Here is a 12899-nt window from a genome sequence, read left to right on the forward strand (position 1 = left end):
AAACCGCAGGTTGGAAAATCACCATTGCCCATAGGGCTGGACAGTGGAAGTCATTTCCACTGGATTTTTTGCTTGTGGGGGAAGGCTTCCTACTACACAAACCCAATCACTGGCGCTAAGCAGTGCTTACAGCTAGGCATTAACCCCACTGTCCACTCTCCACATTAAAGCCCTGGGGAGGCAGAAGAGAGTGGAGTGGAGTAGAGCGGAGAGAGTGGGACTAAATCTAGACTTCCTATTCCCCGGCACTGCGCTGCTCTCGGGAACATCTCCGGTCAGGTGTTGTTGTCTTTCAAGGTGTCCTACCTTGAAGAGAAGGAATGGGGCAGGCTGGTGGGGAAATGGAAAAAGTCATTTTAGGAGGGGAAAATTCCTGTAAAGTCCTATACACAAAGACACATCAGGAAACATATAGGTGAAAGACTTTATCCATAATCTATTAAGCAAAGACACATTATGCAGGGCCCAGAATAGAAACTCAAATGTACCTGTATACGCATATATGTTGTGAATGATGCTAATGAAAACAGAAAAATTTAATTTTGTAAGTAAGTAAATCTGGAATTGTTTTTTTTTTTTACAAGTTTCATCATCACTGCAACTTTTTAGAGTTTCCTACTAAACTCCATATGTTTGTAAAACATGACCCTGACTCATAATATAGTTGAAATCAAAATGATCAAGAGTTAAAGCGGCAATAATTGATTGTTTTCCCACCTGGATGCAGCAAAACAAGTCGGAAACACAACATTGATATAATATCATCCTAAAGTTGTTATGGTATAAGCACAAACAGTTACTTATTTATACATCCAGCAGATGCAGAGCAATACTAGCATTCATTTGGATTTGGATTTCTTCCCATACGACAAATTTAAATGATAATTTAATCTTCTTTTTCATACTGTGTGTTTACCGCTTTCAAATAAACGCACCTTCATTTGACACATTGTTAATTAGAAAATCTTTATTAATGCAGCTTTAACAATGTCAGCTATATAAAGAAAGATTTGTAAATCACCTAAAGGTGGTGACACAAGGGTAAGCTTAAAATTGTACAGAACATGTACTGTATGCATGCTTTACTATGTGTGTATGAGTTTACTGAACTCCACATATTTGATTTTATTGTCCATCTTGGCTAACATGATGAAGAAAGGCGTGCACACAGGGGCGAGAAGTGTGTGCTCTGTTCAGGTCAGAGCTGTGATTGCATGCTGACTATAAACAAAATCAGGTCGGACAGATCAGCTCCACTGTGTTCTACCATCAGCCTTCAGAAACAAACCAGCTTGACTTGATTTGTCAGTGAGAGATAGAGAGGCCTCTGAACAATATGTGACAGAGTTACCTCTGCAAACCAGCGCTGCAAATGTCCCTCACTTCACCTGCACAAGCACATTTCTAACAAAGAAAAAAAAAATCCAATTTACCATGCGGATCCACAGCTGTCATGGCAGGGGAATTAAACATTACCCATAACTCACTGGGGGTGTTGAGCAGGTCAGTGGATGGCAGGGATGGTAACATCACTCTGGGGTGCAATAACAAAGGATTTTAACCTCTGACTCTGTCACTAGTGCTGCTGGCAGAACATCCTCCATCCTCACCAACAGCAGCTTTCACCAAGCTGGTTAACAATCTCTGGTCGAGTTGACGACTCAACTTACCGGTACACACTTCACCACTCGTCGCTCAAATTTCTGACTTACACAAACACGAAGACATGGGGGAAATGTCAGCATAAATGCAATGCTTTCCACCCGGCTGGGTCCTGGAGCAGTTCCTGTGATGCTTCATAGGGGGTTGCTGAGATCCTGTAGCTGCAAGCGTCCCGGTGTCATCACCCACACAGGCTGACTGCTTGCCTGGCTGGCCCGCCACCACCAGAGCCTCAATTACCTGACTGACGTTTCATTAGCGCCTGCAGCTGATCCCGTGGCTGAGAGGCAGTGGGGCGCAGAGGAGCATTGAGCGAAAGAGAGAAGGGGGGAAGAGAAGGAGGCTTCAGCGCATTACATTCTCATGCGCTGTCAGAGTCACAGCTCTGAGTACAGCCACACAGCCACTCATTACATTGCAGTCATTTAGTACATGCTCTTATTGAGCTGGACTGTGTATTCTAAAATAGAGCTGGCTGGGTTTTATCTGGTGACACCAATTCTGAGCTGACATTCATACATACCTGCCCTGGATTGTTGGAACAGCTGAGAAGTGTGAGACGTTGTAGGTGTATATGTGTGTGTGAGTACATGTGATATAAGGTAAAGGTGTCTATGAGACAAATCAATCTGGTGCAGTGTACTGATCAGAGGTTTATCTCTTCTGTTTCTCTGTTTATATGATGACACGTGTGGAACCATATATGTATCCTGTATATGTACCTGGGTTTGTGTGTGATCTGTGTGGCCTCTCCATCCTCGAGGTTAGTGCAGGCCATGTCAGAGATGATCCAGGGCGGAGCTGAGGGGGCTTAGTGAGACCCTCGGCCTGAGCCTCTCCACAGAGCCCACGCTTGGCTGGCCTCTCCTTCCCATTTGTCATCCTGGGCCAGTAAGACCCCCGGAGAGATTAGGGCAGAGCAGAGAGACTGGAGGAGTAGCAGGAATAAGAGGATCAGTTAAGCTATAAACACAGACAAGTTTGTGTCTCTCACCCACTGTGGCGCAGTGACAGTTTGTAATGGCTGTCAAAAGTTCGCTCTGTGCCGTACATCTTCCTTTAAAGGACACCGCGGTGCCTGATTGTGCCATACCTCTTGTGTCGGCAAACACAACAGGTGTAGGAACTTCTCTTGGTTTGATCAAATGCTGCGTATGGTGCAAGGAGCAGGCTTAAGTTGGACATTAAACAGAAGAGTTAACTGTATCGACCCATATTGACCTGAGCTAATGACCCAATGCAGAACAGAAAATGCAAAGGTTTGCCTATAATTAGAATTCTGTGGCACAAAGACCATTAGTCAAATCCTGAGAGCTTCTTCATTTCCATATTTTTGAATATTCTACTTAATTATGCAAAGGGAATAGTGAGGTAGATGAGAAGTTTTAAGAAAGCCTCATAAAGTCCTTATTAAGAGCAGAGGGGATTAATGACAGTTAATATGAGGGCAATCAAACATTTAATGCAAAGGCCCTCCTGCAGGCAAACAGTATTTAAATGAGTCAATTAGACATTCATTATCTACAAGCCTATAAGTGGAGTCAGATCTGCATAAATGTTGGTGTGGAGAACTAATGAAATATTAAAAAAGTTAACAACTTAGGCATGGAAAATGTACAAATATTGATTGCTAGAGGGCTGGTTACATGTTGTCGTCAAATCAGGGGAGAATGCGTGATACCCACTGGAGATTGTCTCATAAATCATAATTATCGAGTTAGCATGATCTCTCCTCCGAATTAGCTATATAGCATTGTTGAAGTAAAACGTGAGAGGGGAAAGGGGGGAGCCCTCGGATTGTCCATTATAAAATCACATCAAATCCCATATGTGAATATTTCCAGTCTTACTTAAAGTGCCTCTGAATTACTCATACTAACAAACCACCTCAAAATAAGCAGATATACACACAAAACATACATATTGTGCACTGGATGACTTGAATAATGTACCAAACTATGCAGATATATCATTGTCAGGATCTCCTACCTCCTCCTCCTCCTATCCTTCTTTCTTTCCCTCTCTCCGTGTCTGAGCCTCCACTCTTGTCAGTTGCCCCAGCACACAATTACTGTGTGTGATTGCTATCAGGCGGGACGGTCGGGGAGGCTCCCAAATTAGGGCCTAAATAGGATTTCCTACATGGCGAAGGGCACAGGCCTGGACATGGTAATGAAAGCCTATACATCACAATCAGGCCGACAATCCTATTCATACTGCAACACATTACTCTCACTCCTCATAATTATAGAGGGGTGACAGACGGGCCTGTGAGGCATGGTGGAGGAGGCGCAAGAGCGAGGAGGAGGAGGAGGCGAATGTAGTGAGGAGGGAGGGGGGGGGTTGTTACTGGGAAGGTGGCTGAGCAGTGTCACAGTTAGTTTCGAGTGGCTTCTTCTCTCCACTTCTGTGATCTCTTGATACCTGGAGTGACCGGATTAGGAAGGAGTCCACTGGGTTCAATTCAACATGGTTCCAGCATGCGATCCAGCCGCCTATAGATCTGTGTAATTACAGAAAAGAGTTCTAATTTGGGCATTTTGTCCCAATGGGGAGATTCTTCCAATGGGACACTGACCACATCTTCCATCAGACTGAGAGAAACAGGCACACACACACAAACACTCTCCCTCACACAGAGCGATGTGATGAGATGTGAGAGGGACAGCTTTGCGATCAATACCATGAGCAGGAATCAGCGATGGGGAGAATAAGACAATGGCCTATCAGATTGAGGTTGACTTCTCCTTGTATGTGTGGCAGGCCTGTGACAATAGATTGGCCCAGAAATCCGATGGCACTCGCCAACAGGGGGGGAAAAAAGAGGAGACAGATGAAAAGAAAGATTGCTAATGCTCTCCAAGCAGGCATTTTAATCTGTGACAGAGGAGGGATTTGGTGAAAGCCATTATCACACAGCTACCCCCCCCACCCCCCTCCTCTTCCTCCCTCCCCCTTTCTTTTCTGATAACACAACCTTATCAGACTGCTTGAGGGAGAATGTGTATGTGCATCTATGCGTCCGCACCTTTGCATGTGTTTGAGTTGCAAAATGGGATATTCCAAATGCGATTCATTGGACCCAAGAAAGCCCCACTCTATCGATGTAAATCACCTTAAGAACTCAGTCAAACGTTAAGTGTTGCAAAGTCAATTCAGATCACAATAACCCACTTCACCAGGCAAAGGACACCCACGACAACAAGGGAACATGAGGTGCATTGTTACATCTGTTCCCTGCTGAAGGCCCGAGGGAAGAGGCCACCTTGATTTTGAGTGTGTGATTTGCTACCTCTCATCCCATGATCACAAACTTCAAGAGAGAGATGAGATGATGATAGTGTCTGCCCACTCAGGTCACATATTCACCTCTGGAAGCTTCTCCACTCTGTCAGCTTGACCAGATGCAGTGTGTGTGTGTGTGTGTGTGTGTGTGTGTGTGTGTGTGGTTTTGTGTGCACGTGCATGAGGCAGCAGATAGAAAGGTGTGCTGGTGATGACTCTTTCTGATGTAATGGACTGATAGAGGTTAACTGTGTGTGTGTGTGTGTGTGTGTGTAGCTCGGTCAACAATTCATCTGAATGCTTGTATTGTATATGTGCTTACATGTCTGTGAATGTATGCCTGTGCGTGTGTGTATGCATATATTTGCATGTGTGTGTGTGTGTGTGTGTGTGTGTGTGTGTATGTGTTGGATAGCAGCTTATATCCCCACTTAGTGTGTGTGTGTATCTCTTCAACATGGTGTCCCTTCTGTGATCAGGACAATCCATCAGGCCTTGCTGCTCATTAATCACTAGACAGACACACACGCACGTAAACACACAGACAAACACACACACACCTTTAGGATCAGGGCAGGCAGTGATGAACAGTAGGGTTAGTTTAGTGGAGCGCTCACACCTGCACCACAAAGAGCTAGTCGGCATCAGGGGACACAACACATCTGCAGACAATGACCATGACCTCAGAGGGCTTCAGATACAAAATGCACCTCAAACATTTTTTTTTGTTTTTTCTGCTTTAGTGGCAACATCTTTTTTCTATTTCCACGTGTCTTTGAAAGGAAACTCTATTTGACAGATTAACTTAAATGTAAGAGCACATGTATGAAGTCTTCTGTGAAAGAGTCAGGTGTTTGGCAGGTACACATGATCTAATAAAAGACAGCACAGAGTTGCGTTACGGGAAGGTTAGGATAAAGTATTTTTGGTCAGGATATCTCACGTTCTGCTGCATTGATTTTGATTGGTCTTTTTTAAATGTCCCTCACGAGTGCTCCATCTTTATGGAAGTGCAATACTGAATCACCGCAGTACTCTTTTGAGGGCTCTTAGATGTGGAATGTCTTTATCATTGATTCAACCCTGATTACATGATTTTCAAATCTTTTTTTTATGATGTGACAAGTCTGTGGTTGATATTTGGTTCGGTTTAGAGGACATGAACAATGGTTTCCTGTCTTAAAGTTCAATGTTTTGTTGATTTCCTACATTGATGTTGTAGTTCTATAATGACTTACTCCTTTGCTTCCACTGGACAATAGTCACAATTCCTGAGGCCATTAGAGGTCTTTGTCACTACAATTTATAGTTGTGATGGTCTACATACAAAGTTTCTTCAATCTGAGGTCACCACTGGATAGTAGATGCCACCCTGAAGTCCTCTTGCCTGTGTGCTTGTCTCAAGTCTCCACTCGTGGCCTCTTACTATGGATCATCAGATCAGAGCTGAGCAGCCCTCCATAGAACCATCGTACTGGCTAATTCACTATTGATCCTGGCCCATAGACCAATTTCCACTTGTGTTTGGTTTGGGACTACAGTTTCGGTCATGCTCCGTCTCTCCCTTAGGGGCCAGGGAGGAGCCCCTGCCACTCTCTTATCAGGCAGAGAGCACACACACAAAGAGTGTGTGGAATGGAGGGAGATGGGGAGTGAAAGGTGGGAGGGGAGCGTTACTAGCTTGCAGAAAAAGGGAGAGAGGTCATTAGTGGATGGTGATGAGTTCCAGAGTTTGAGGGAAAGCAGAGCGGCACTGGCTTTGTGCGAGGTCGCAGTGCGTTATGTAGCCGCATGACTCCAGAGGACTGGCTGGCATTGATTCCTTCAGTGCAAATTTTTCTACCGAGAAAAAGTGGATGTGTTGAAATTCAGACGACAGATAGACACAGAATACAGAGCAGTCCATAGAGCTGAAAGCAGGTAACATATTAAAAGACAAGCTGTCTTCCCCCCCCGTGCTTCCTTCCACACACTGAGGCCAGTTATTCCAGGAGGTCATTGGAGGTGTCTGTGTATGTGTGATGGGGTGATGTGACTGGGGAGATTCATTAGGATTGTGTCACTAAGTAAATGTGTGTTGACCTGGGCCACTGGCAGACGCACTCCCCTGATACGATGCCATGAGCCAATCTTCTGCACACACACATGTACAACGAGGGATGCCTCAGAGATCAAACCTGTCTACTCCTCACAATCCTCCTTTACCTTCCTCTATCTACTCACCTCTCACTCTCCATTGCTGCTGTCTCCGTGTGTCTTCTCACCTACCCCCACCACCCCAAAAACACACCTTCTCTCCTCTTTATCTACCCACCTCTCAGTCTCCATCTATCCACCCTTTCCCTGCCTCTCTTCCTATGCCTGTCCCTCCTGCCACCCCCCCTCTCCAGCTCCTCTCTGTCTCTCTTTTTCTTTCTCCCAGTAACAACATTCCCTGGACTAATTGCAATTCTGTCAGCAGGTAAATGCTTTGTGACCAGTGGCTGACAGTCACGCCAGCCAGCCCCCAGGTTGCCACTGACAGTCATTGTGGGGCAGACGGGGCAGACAGGACAGCCTCGGCAGCGTTGGCAGTCAGTTAGCAGGCAGTGTATATGGATGTGGCCTCTCAGCTGAATAGTGAGACTCCAACTGTCTTGCAGTGTGTGACACTCCCATTACCCCGCCACAGAAAAAGGTAGACAGCCACAGAACAGCTGGATAATGCACTGTCTGACTGACGATACACTCCACCTCTCACACACTCTGCTTTTCACCTCATCCTCGGGCCTATGACAACGCCATCTTGATACTGTCAGGTTAGCAGCCAGCCGGCGTGACATGTCAGCACTCACGCGGTTGACTCCTGATGTACAATATTAAAGCGAAAAGAGGCTGGGTCGGAGGAGGGGAAGGGATGGGGATTGATGATGAATGATGGATTAGAGGAGATTCAGGGGTAACACTCATATTTTTATACACAACTGCGACACTTGTCATGCTTGAATCCTTTCAGTTACTGTCAATGAGGAGCCAATATGATGTTTTTGTAACAGTGCAGAACATATTCTCAGTAAACAGAGTTGAATGTAGAGTCAGCCTTAGCATGGCTCCTTGATGACCAGGCTCAGCTAATTAAAGCAGGCTGTTGACAGTTGTCAGCCTGACCCTTAGCCCAGCAGTCCCCCAGGGGTCCTGTTAGCATGCTAATGCTAATCCCCAGTGACGGGGGACAGGGCAGGGCTGTCCCCTGCAGCCCCCTGCTGTTTTGACCACAGGATGTGTCAGGACAGGCACAGTGATGTGCTAACATGGAGACGTCCCCATGTGCATGTCACACATCTGTAATTAGACAGGAGGCAGGCAGCGGGAGAGCTGGAGGGGACAGTTGTTGTGGGACCACTTGATCCCCGTTCCAGACACGGCTCGGAAAAAAGAGCAATCTGCGCCTTAAACAGGCTTATAAAAAGAGCAACTGGTTTCACAGGCTTTAATGCGACGATTTGCCTCGTGTAAGCTCGGGAGGCATGTTGGAGATTTGATGTGAGTGGATTCGCAAAGAAAAGAGCAATAGATGGCTGCACAAAGACACAAGTCACAAACCAGAGTGGGGGTATGGAGAGTGCTCCTACACCTGTCTGTCAGTCTATCTGTCTCTCTCTCTTCTCCTCTCCAAGGGAAGGTCAAGGACACATGCATATTCATGGAAGAGCCTGGCACAGGATCGATGGCTTTTAATTGTTTTCTCTTGGTTGGTGGAGGGACGTGCCAGTGTCTATTGATCTGTTTGAGCAGAGGCCACTCACAGAGCACGACTGAGAGACCTTTACCTGACTGAACACCGATAGACTGCGTGTGTGTGTGTGCGTGTGTGTGCGTGTGTGAGGGGCCGGGGAATGTGTGGTGATTAGGATTTTGACACACACAAAATCACAGGCTGCATGAAAGGGCCTCATGGGGCTTAGAGGTAGATAGATATACACAAAGGTGACACACGACAGCACCGACAAGGGAAACAGTACAATGATTGCTACTTGGGAATATGAATGACTCTGTAGGGAAAAACACAGAGAGTGAAATTATTAATGTATACTTTTATTCTAATGTCATACAATGAACCCACATGGGTTCACAGGACGCTACTCTTATATTATACACAAACAGTGAGAGGCCATTATACATTGATCTAATTATGTCATATATAATAATTTATTAGTTAATATTTCTGCAGAATCAGTACTTTTAAAGTACATTTTGTGGATAATACATTTTTTTTTTTTACTTTTACTTAAATTTCAAGGGCAACAGTAGCTCAGTCCTTAGGTACTTGGATTGGGAACTGGAGGGTTGCCAGTCCAAGTATGTTTAACAAACCCCTAACTGCCCCCAAGATGCCACTACACGGCTGCCCATGACTTCACCATCTCTCCACATTTGCATGTCTATAAGCCCTTTGTGTGTATGTGGTTGTATTCCAGGCCTATATAAAAATAAAAACAAACAAACAAACCTAAATGTAAAAACATGTGAAAAAAAATCCCCATGAGGGATCAATAAAATATATATTATATTTCTCTTTATATTTATATTTCTTTCTTTCAAACAATATGTGTCATTTCAAAACTTACCGTGTATTGTCGACATCTAACAAACATTGCTTTTCAAAACTTACCGTGTATTGTCGACATCTAACAAACATTGCTATTCTTCTTTGTGCATTACTCGCACCATCTATAGATCAGAAAAATAGTGCAAAACCAGAGGCAGGATGTAATTGCAAAACCTCACACTTAAGCAAAGGATCTAAATAATTCTTCCACCACTGTCGCTTTCATACACTGATAATGATGACAAACGCCTTGTTGGCATGAATCATAGTCTATATTCATTTAAGATGTCGATTTAACTAAATAATCTTGATGGAATGAATAAGTAGAATATAACATTCAAATAATAAAGAGTAGATTTTCTTTTTGAAGACTGAATTGAAATGTATACAGCTAACTGCAGGAAGCCATATCTTTAATTAACTATTTTTATTAAATCATTTCTCTGTGCTTTAACTTTGACACAGTTTTATGGTTCCGAGAAACATTTACATGTGAATGTTTACATTGAATGCGTTCACCTGCCTGTCTCCCAGTCAACCAGATCTTTCCCTCTGCAAAGATTATCCCCTTCAGAGGCCTTTTCTCTCACTTCCATTTATTCTTTTGTAGCTGGTTGAATTTGTCAATTTGAACAGGCAAAGTTGGGAGATTGGCGGCAAAGCGGGGAGTAAAAGGAGGGTGCACAGAGAGGAATAGAGAGGAAGAGAGAGAGAGAGAAAGATGAAAAGATTGTGACAGTCATCCATTTGACCCAGGCTGTTGAGTGAGAGCAGTCTGGCTTGTCAAATCTCTGTGCTAACAGTGAATAGCCATATCTGTGCAGAGCATAGAAGGGTGTCATGCACTATGGTTTCATGGTTCAGGATAAGGCTGGATAAAGCCATTGGTTGGGTGACACGCAGACAGACACACTTTCACTTTCTCTAACTCCCTGTCTCTCGCTCTCAGTTACTGTCTTGACCTGAATGAGCGGCATGAACACTTGTTTCAGCCTGAGTCTGCCTGTTTACGTGGAAACTGACTATCAATGAAAGCCTCTGCTGTATTTTAAAGAGAGGAAACAGTTTCATGGTCACAGATTAAACCTTGTATCCTCCGATTATTGAACAATGAGATCCCTCTACCCCTGCCCTCCTCCTCCTCGTCCTCTTTCCACTACACTGTAATATCCTTCTCATCCACACACACACACAGGACCTATTACCAGCTCATTAGCCTGAATCATACAAGAATTAGACTCCAGCCCGCTGACAATAGCTCAGAGAACGGATCTTTTTCTGCTCAGGAGTCAGGGGTTAAGTTACCAATCAAAATAGCCAGGCAGATGTATTGAGACATTTTAATATTGGCCATTGTGGGAGCTCTAAAAAATTTTAATCTCTCACTGGCACGGCTGCCCCCCAAGGCAACTCAAATAACGGTGTTCAGGAGGGGGGTTGGTGTTCAAAGAATTGATGTACCCTGTGGCATTTGGATAATTGTGTTGGAATTGCTGCCACCTTGAACAGTTTTCAGGCTGAGCGCCCTTTCTTCATTTTACTTCTTTGCTTACTTGGACCATAGATTTTTCTGCTCTATCACTTCCAAATGTTGGATTTTTCTTCAGGTGCCACTCCAGTGTCTCTTCTCCTTTAAATCCATCAAACCCAAGCAGCTTCAGAGGGACACTACCCACACCAGGTACCAATATACTGACTGTGTTAGCACTCTCCTGGACAAAGTGGGCCAGGTGTTGCTGCCGTACCACAGTTAATATAATGTAAACCACCAGAGGGGGCCAATGATGAAGCCTGAGCCAGAACAACTGGCTGCAACTCTGTTGGACAAACAAGCTCACAACCCTGTTTTACATGTTTTACAACTGGAAAGCAGATTATATCCATCTCACCTGTCAGGTCTCCCTTCCTCTTCTTTATTTCCTCCTTCTACACATGGTATGGCCCCCCTCATCATCCACCCCCCCCTCTTGGTGGTCCTGTCCTCTCCCAGGGTTCAGACTAATGACTAGTGACAGTCCACTGAGGGGAGCGAGCTGTTTGCAGTCAGCAGTGCGTTTGTTGGTAATTATTTTCCAGAGTGTCACATTAGTGTCAGCCTCGTGGCTGTGAGAGAGGATAGAAAGACGGGGGCTCCGGCTGGCTGGATGGGTGAGGCAGAGAGCGAGGGGAGAGGAAATGGTGTGATGTTTGGTGGTGGGCAGCGTTGTGTTTATGTGTGTATATGTGTGTAAATTGAAGTGGTGGTAGGTTGACGACACAGGCTGTCACTGCACTTTACTCTTTGCCTCGTGGCTACGTAAGACTCCTGTTTCTGTCCTGAGAAGACACAATAGCCTTGAATACATATTTGTCTTTGGATAAAGCTGGTGATATTCTATATTTGTATTTCTGTCAACCTATCTTCCAAATCCATACAATACATGCGTCCCTATGACAAGTATTTTATGTGTAGCCAATGCCTGATACAGCTTATTTTTCTGTGTCACAGACCTCTGCTGTTGTACGGACACGAAATTTAATTCTGAGTCAGTCCCACATACCTTGTCCTGCTGCTATATTTGGATGCACATCAAATGTGTCTTAATCCACAGCTGAAAATAGTTCCCCAACAAATGCACTATATTCCTACTTGTGTAATGCTGAAAACGTAGTGGTAGCCAACAAATAGCAGAACATGTCAGCGTGTAAATAAGAAACCTATTCTGGTTAGGCTATATTTTTTAAACTCAACATTTGTGATCCACCTTTAAAGATCTTCACTATGACCAATAGTCTTGTAAATGAGTGCTGCTGACACAGCGCGAAGACTGATGGTTCTGGTCATGTCATGGGCTTTGTTGACAGTATCCTTTAAGTTATACAATAATTGGACAATATGTCCCCTGAGGTCATACAGTATGCATTGCTTATCCTCTATGCCTATCGAATATTTTCCCTCTTTTACAACCACTTAAATCCACAGCGTATTCAGTTCTGCAAATTTAACTTCAGCAGTGTAGAAACAAACTCGAGTACATGCAAACGGCCCAGCCGACCAGGGGTGTGCTGTGAATGTGTAAACATACAGGATACTGGTGTGTGTGCGTGTGTGTGTGTGAGTGTGTGTGATGGGGGGCAGTCACCAGCCCCCTTGGGAGGAAGCGATCAATGATTGAGACCATAATGCACCTCTCTGTATTCCTGCTCACATTCACGCTCACTGGCTGCTTTGGGGAGCTGTCACACACACACACACACACTCATACACACACACGCACACACACACAGACACACATTGTCACATGTTCGACAGCTCATCTCTCACACGTTCCCTTCCACTCCATCTTGTAGCTGTCTGGTCGATGGCCTCTCTCTCTGTCTCACT

Source organism: Larimichthys crocea, chromosome XVII (assembly GCF_000972845.2).
Source record: "Larimichthys crocea isolate SSNF chromosome XVII, L_crocea_2.0, whole genome shotgun sequence".
Classification (NCBI taxonomy): Eukaryota; Metazoa; Chordata; class Actinopteri; family Sciaenidae; genus Larimichthys; species Larimichthys crocea.